This window comes from Pogona vitticeps, chromosome 1 (assembly GCF_051106095.1).
Source record: "Pogona vitticeps strain Pit_001003342236 chromosome 1, PviZW2.1, whole genome shotgun sequence".
NCBI lineage: Eukaryota > Metazoa > Chordata > Lepidosauria > Squamata > Agamidae > Pogona > Pogona vitticeps.
The window spans coordinates 76137702-76145668 of record NC_135783.1 but is presented as its reverse complement, the minus strand read 5'-3'; positions in this window follow the sequence as shown (position 1 = coordinate 76145668).

Below are 7967 nucleotides of genomic sequence, written 5' to 3'. Positions count from 1 at the left end.
ATTATCATGTGTTGTTATGTCAATTCTGACTGATGGCAACCCTTTTCAGGATTTTCCAGTTAAGAAAATATTCAGAAGGGGTGTCTTCTGCTGGTGCCCTGGAGCTGTGCAGCTACACAGGCTGACCATACTCACAGGAGACACAGTAGGGAATCAAACTCCCAAACTCTGGCTCTGCAGCCAGAGACTTAAGCCACTGAGATATCCAACCAGCCAATGTTTTTTAAAGTAGTTTAAAATAATATCTGATTGATTCTCCTGTTGAAATCAAGGAGACTGCCAAATATTTTGTTTTGGCTAGGTTTTCCCCCAATGTTTATATTTCCTGCCTTTTTGTGGTTCCACTGTTGTGAATTGCAGAGCATCAGGGAAAAAATGGAATAAATAAAATGAAGCTTTTCTAGGAATGATTCCTCTCCTTTTCTCTATCAGCAGTACAACAAGATGAGGAAATTAAAAGAAATATCTCACAAGCCTTTTAGATAAATGAATTAAACTTCTTACCAGAAACTTGGCATTCACTGTCTGGACAAAAGGTTGCATGCATAGGAAGTGGAAATGAGGCCATCTGGATAATACAAAATCTTGTGCCAGGAGGGCCTTGGGCAAAGAGTAAAACAACAAAAGCAAATTGACAGAGTGACAACTTTTTGGGGTATGCATTTTTTGCTTTAGTCCAGGATTTTGTCTTCTGAGTTTCCAATGTAGTAGGAAAGAATATATACATTACTTTGCTCATTGAAGGACAATACTAAGCTAGACAGCAACAATACAATAACTAGTGCTTGTGTAAGGAATGGATGGATTTCTCCATCTTTGTTGAGTCAGAACCGTCTTTTTAAAATTAGGTTCATTCTGTACAAGCTCACAATCCGTTAAAAAAGAAGTCCTCATGGAAATTCAGTAATTTTTGTGTCCATTTTTAACAAGTAGGTAATTTCCCAAATTACTTTATTGTGCTGAACCCATACACTTTAAAAATGTCTGCAAATATATTTTGTGCACACTTTATCCTAGTATGTATTAAAATTGGCACCCACTTCTGACCTGGGTGCTAATTCAACAATTTGGATTGGAAATCCACTCAACTGGATGTGGTTCTGACCCTGTTTGATACAATCCAGGCCCAGGCCAATATTTGGATTTCCAAATATCTGGAAGACCTATGTACCCAAACCTGAAGGGAAATAAAATCCATAGAGAAGAAAGGAGGGAAGAAGCCTAATCACTCAAAACCCTGATAAAAAAAAACAAAGCAAAACAAAAGCCACCAAGCAGCCAGCGCAACCATATATACTTAGTCTTAAATTGAAATTAAACTAAGTAAGTCAATGCACACTAATCCTAATCAAAACCTTAACCCTAACTGTAACCTAGCTAGCACTGAACAAACCAAACAATAACTTGGCATCCAGGCCAATATAAAGCACAAGTGACCACACACTGGGACTCCTCCATGCTTCAGTGGTTGGACAGTAGGGGAGATATTCTTTTTCTTTTGCTGATGAAGTCCAACTGCTTTCTCATCATCTCACACAACTTCAATGTCTTCCTCATGTTGTTATACATCATCAAGCCACCTCAGATTTATAATGCCCTATGACTGAGAGATCTCCAAACTGTCCTGTCCTCCTCAACAATGATCTTGCACAGGTCAAGGGTCAGATTGTGGCCAGGATCTTGATAGGTCCACTTCCACCAAAAAAAGCCTCTCCCAAAGGTGTGTGTGTGTGGGGGGGGAGGAAGCTGGCAGATAAAGGAATGGCACAATCCACTGCTAAAAAACCCATACCGTGGCCACTAACAGCTTTCCCATCTTATCTGCAGTGATTTTAAACCTGCACCATCTGTTTAAACTTAGTTAGATCTACACATCAAAAAATGCCATGTCAGAACAGATTAAGAGGCTGCTGACTTGACAACACACAGTAGACTCCCTTCCCTTTGCTCTTGAGTTAATACATAGTAGAGTATACTATGAAGTCTACTGTTATGCCCAGCATCTATCAAAATTATATTATAATGTGATATTGTGTTTCTGAAATAGCCTATTTTGACATTTATTTCTCAAATTCACATTTCTTCACATGAACTTTCTGAATGTTTCTGAAAACAAGGAAATGGCACCTGTACCATGCTGGAGGTGAATGAGAAGTAAAACAAGATGCAATTCTGCCCCAAAATACAATAGTTTAATTATACCAATTGTTTACAGGTCGCTAATGAACTCTGCCTGGTAAAGTTTCCAGTGGTAAAATTGAGAAAACATGTTTCTGTCTGTCAAGTATTATATTTAGATGTCAGACTTTAATCTGTTTACCCTTTTTATTTCCATGAATCAATGTAGCAGCAATTAAATACCTTGTCTACAAGGCTATCATCTATATATAGACAATGAAAGCCAAGGTAATGAAAGGTCACCTGCTATAGTTGGTACTCTACACAGTTCAGAGTAGTCTGTCTGATTGGGGCTCTTGAATAAGAAGCTACACAGTACATCAGGGTAGCAATAATGCAAGCAGTGTAAAATTTGATCTACTGTAACTGCTTTTCAAACAGTAGTCTTGTTACGTATCACATTTTGTTCCCTGAAAAAATATATGCTAATCATTCATATTTATATATTCCTTACTGTCAGTGTGTGATTTTTTAAAAGACTCAATCCAAAATAATTGAAGTCTATAGGGATAGTGCAAGTGATTCTAGTAATATGCAAACTGTGCCCATAGGCCATCATTCTCCCCACAGGTAGTGATCTTTATAGATGACACATTTCATATAGTACAAGCTGTTCCGTATAAGCTATTTTGTGTATTTTGCATGGATCCCATCACATATAAGGGAAGTACACAATTTCATTTGTCTTATGTATAATACCAGTGAATCCTGAACTACCTTCAGCTCTGTGTATGTATTTTGTAGGCCACCTTATAGCAGGTGTTCTCGATACATGTGACTTACAAGATAGCAACATACCTAGTAAAGTGAGCAGAAAAATAATGAAATATAATTCTCTTTGAATGGGTTCTTGGCATATTAATCTTTAGTAACCTAGTATACCATATAGGTTTGTGGTGAAGCTAAAACATCATGCTAACTACCTTACAGAGAGGGTGCAATATAAATAAGAATGCATTAATTTCAATGGGAAACTATATAACTAGGGTCCATTGACTTGGGAGGGAGCAATATACCATTTAGTGCAATGCTCAAATCCAAATGGCATAAAGATAGAGAACAGCAAGCTAAAGCTGACAGATACCTGTCTGCCCTTGTGCTCCCTGTTTGGCTATACAGAGTTTGGAGAGGAGAATGGAGGGAAGGCAAGACATAGAGAAAGGAGCCAGACACACACACAGAAGGGCCGTGTGCAATCTCCCACTACCCTTCCCCTAATCTCAGCAATGGAGACAAAACAAAGGGACCCCCCCCCTTATGCACCTTGTATTACACACAGAGAGGAGGAGGAGGAGGAGGAGGAGAAAAGGAGGAGTGGGGAGGTGGAGGTGGCGGGGATTGCTACAAAGCAGATTAAAAGGGAAAGAGGGTGTGCATTCAAACAGGAGACCTCCCCAACAAGATCTCTGTGTCCATTGAAAAATAAAAGAGATTCTTAACACCCTGCTGTGGATCCACACACAGTTCTTTGTTTGCAATTTGCCTTCCAGCCACATTCACCTCTTCTTCCTCTCTTTTACACGCAACAGACATGGAAAAAAGAGGCGTGGGGGGGGCACCCAACATGTATTTCTTTGCTTTCTCAAGTGTTCAGTTTGCCAATATCTTTAAGCGGCTCATTTATGAAGCATTTCACAGCACTGGAAACTCAAACCGGGAGGAGTCATGTTAGATTTCCTGCAAGGTTTGATCCTTGTCTGTTCCCAGCAAAGTTGGAATGAACTAAACTAGAGTGCACAAATCCACACCAAAAAGTAGAAGCCCCTGACAGGGGCTCAAAGAAAATGTGAGTAGGGATGCCCTGGGGGCAAATTGGTTTTCTTGCTCTGTGGGTGGCAGAAAAGAGGGTGGACCAATCCACCCTAGCAATGCACTAAACAGGGAGACAAATATCTGGACATGCCATAGTCACATGAGCAAACACCGGAGCCAAGGACTAAAGAACAGAATATTTAGTTCTGAGAACCTAGGACCAAATTTAGTGGCAGGAGATTGCCTTTGTTGTTGGAATGAAAGAGAGAGAACTAGACTGGGACAGCAGCTGTCTTAAAATTCCAAATAGTGCATTCCATTTGTAAATCTACAGGACTGATCTTTATAGCTGCCATTATATTTGTACTGCCTCAGTGTTGCAGCCACTAGGCGATGACCAAGAACGTAAGCTCTCCATGCCTACCCAGAGATCCTCGCCTGAGTAGGTGGTGTATGGCAACCGCTTGTTTCATATACTTCTAAGAAGGTAGTAATTTTTCAATCTCCAGAACACACTGCCATTGGGAATGTGAATTTGGTTTTTGTCTCAGTGGTAGTCCAACAGCACCCAAAGAGCCACATCTTCCCTGTTCCGTAGGCAGAAGGACTGCCCCTATGGCTTTAGTTAATGCCTACTGTTGTTGTTTTTTTGAAGGGTCCATAGAGATCACAAGGGAAAATACTGTATATCCCTCTTCCTGCAAGAAGTAGATTTTGCAGTTTTGAAACCAGAGCTGGGTAACTGCAGATGATTTTTATCTCTCAAAACTCAGCCATTTCCTAACTTTAACAGTTAAAAACAGTCTCTCATTCTAGATTCTCCCCAGCGAGAGAAGCAATGGTCAGAGTGGGGGCAATGATGTGGGTATATGAAATGGCATGAGAGTCAATTCTACAAAGAGAAAATATCGGTGGAGCTGTGCTGGACCAGTTTGCCTTAATTTGTAGCTACTCTGAGTTTAGATCAGTTTGCCCAACTCAGTTAATGAGAGTTGGACAAGCAATATGTTCCCAGAAAGGTTACTGTATCATTCTCTTTTGTACCGCACATGCAGGAGAAAGATACTGAGGTTGTACACAGATGATGGGGGGGTTTTTTCCAGAAAGATGGAGGAAATACAGCCCGGTCTCAGAGTTTCTGTTCCTTTTTGTAGCACTTCAAGCTGAACATGGGAAACAGAAGCTAAATTCTACTAAGTGAAACCAGTATTTCCGAAATCAATATTTTATATGTTAGGAGGAATGTCATGACATGAGATCCCAGTGGATAACTGACATAATAATTAATCCATTATTTCCCAGTCCCCTCAAGGTGTTTGGGAACTAATTTTCATAGGAAAGAAAAATAGCTGAAGAAAGGAAGAAGCCTGGAACAATGTTCTCTGTGTCCATGTGCAATTACATATAGTCAGCTGAGTTTGGAAAAGTTAGTGCTTTTAGTATCACATTTGGAGTGATACAAAAAGAACACAACCACAAGAAAATTCCACTACTGTATATTTTTCCAAGCTATTTCAGTCTGAGGTTATTCTTGAGATTTGTGCAAAAGTAAAATCTAGAGAGAAAGCCGTGCCATATGCTTTGTGCACTTTTGAAATGATAAACATGGTTAGGATTAAGGTGTTAGATTCATCTTCTGAACCAGAATGGGTTTAACATCCATCAGCATAGTCACACTAATGCCTAGTCTAGTTCCCATTAGTTCAAAAAATGTATATGTTTGTTAATGCAGGTTATGGACAGGTGAATTATTAGAGAGCTATGACAGGTGAGCTATTCACTGTCAGATATTTCTAGTCAGAGTGAACTTCTGCCAGGTGAACACCCCAACACTAATTAAATTTGTTTGTAACACTGTACACTGTAAGTAATTACTTTTATTGAGTTAAACAAAATTAAACCACTTTGCTCCCAGTTCCATTAGAAATCTGTAAAAGACTGTACAAGTGATTACCGTATTTCAAAGATGAAACAGACTGTTAATCAATCTCTCTTCCTGCTCTTCCTCCTCCTCCTCCTCCTCCTCCTCCTCCTCCTCCTCCTCCTCCTCCTCCTCCTTTTATACAGTATATCACAGAAGTGAGTACACCCCCTCACATTTCATAAATATTTTAGTATATCTTTTCATGTGACAATCGAAATCGGTGGCAACAAAAGTGACTACACCCCTAAATAACAATGTCCAAATTGGGCCCAAGTAGCTGTTTTCCCTACCTGGTTTCAGGAGACTCATTAATGTCACAAATCTCAGGTGTGACGGGGGAGCAGGTGTTATCACTCTCACTCTCTCAGACTGGTCACAGGGAGTTCCACATGGTACCTCATGGTAATGAACTGAGGATCTGAAAAAACAAATTGTTGCTCTACATAAAGATGACCTAGTCTATAAGAAGATTGCCAAAACTCTAAAACTGAGCTGCAGCATGGTGGCCAAGACCATACAGCTGTTTAACAGGACAGGTTCCACTCAGAACAGGCCTTGCCATGGTCGACCAAAGAAGCTGAGTACTGTACCTGTGCTCAGTGATATATCCAGAGGTTGGCTTAGACGTATGAGTGCTGCCAGCATTGCTGCAGAGGTTGAAGAGGGGGGGAGGGTCAGCCTGTCAGTGCTCAGACCATATGCCGCACACTACATCAAATTAGTCACCAGGGTTGTCCTCCCAGAAGGACGCCTCTTCTAAAGATGATGCACAAGAAAGCCCGCATACAGTTTGCTGCAGACAAACAGACTAAGGACATGGATTTCTGGAACCATGTCCTGTGGTCCAGTGAGACCAAGATAAACTTATTTGGTTCAGATGGTGTCAAGCATGTGTGGCAGCAACCAGGTGGTACAGAGGCGTACAAAGACAAGTGTGTCGTGCCTACAGTCAAGCATGGTAGTGGGAGTGTCATGGTCTGGGAATGCAAGAGTGCTACTGGCACTGGGGAGCTACAGTTCATTGAGGGAACCATGAATGCCAACATGTACTGTGACATACTGAATCAGAGCATGATCCCCTCCCTTCAGAGACTGGGCCACAGGGCAGTATTCCAACATGATAATGACCCCAAACACACCTCCAAAATGACCACTGCCTTGCTAAAGAAGCTGGGGGTAAAGGTGATGGACTAGCCAAGCATGTCTCCAAATCTAAACCCTATTGAGCATCTGTAGGGCATCCTGAAACAGAAGGTGGAGGTGTTCAAGGTCTCTAACATCCACCAGCTCTGTGATGTCCTCATGGAGGAGTGGAAGAGGACTCCAGTGGCAACCTGTGAAGCTCTGGTGAACTTTATGCCCAAGAGGGTTAAGACAGTGCTGGAAAATAATGGTGGCCACACAAAATATTGACACTTTGTGCCCAATTTGGACATTGTCACTTAGGGGTGTACTCACTTTTGTTGCCAGCGGTTTAGACATTAATGGCTGTGTGTTGCATTGTTTTGAGGGGACAGCACATTTACACTGTTATACAAGTTGTATATTCACTGCTTTACATTGTAGCCAAGTGTCATTTCTTTAGTATTGTCACATGAAAAGATATGCTAAAATATTTATAAAATGTGAGCGGGGGTACTGACTTCTATGATATATTTCTGTTTTGCCTATAAACAGCCCTATATTGAAATATGCTTATATTTTTAAAAAGAAATATAGATGTATAGATAGAATGTGATTCTTTTTTTCTTGAAAAACCGAATGAAGCTATAAGTGGGGAAACCTAAATGGAGACCTGGGAGGATCTGTGTGATGTCATAATAATTACTGATGTAGCATTACATTTTAAATCTATGTGGGGGTGCATTCTCAGCCTTTGCCCAAATTGTGGATGAGGGAAAATTCTCTTTTGCTACAAAGCAGAAGCACAGAGTTTTACAGAGGAGTAAAGCTACAAGAGTCAACGTAAAGTCTCAGCAACTCATTCTGAGATATTTGTAGAAGAATAAAGGTTTTTTATTACAAACTTGTTTGTACCGCTTTCTTTACTGCACACATATTAGCAGCCAACCAAAAAGATAAACAGAAAAAAACGAACTGCCATCAACTTACA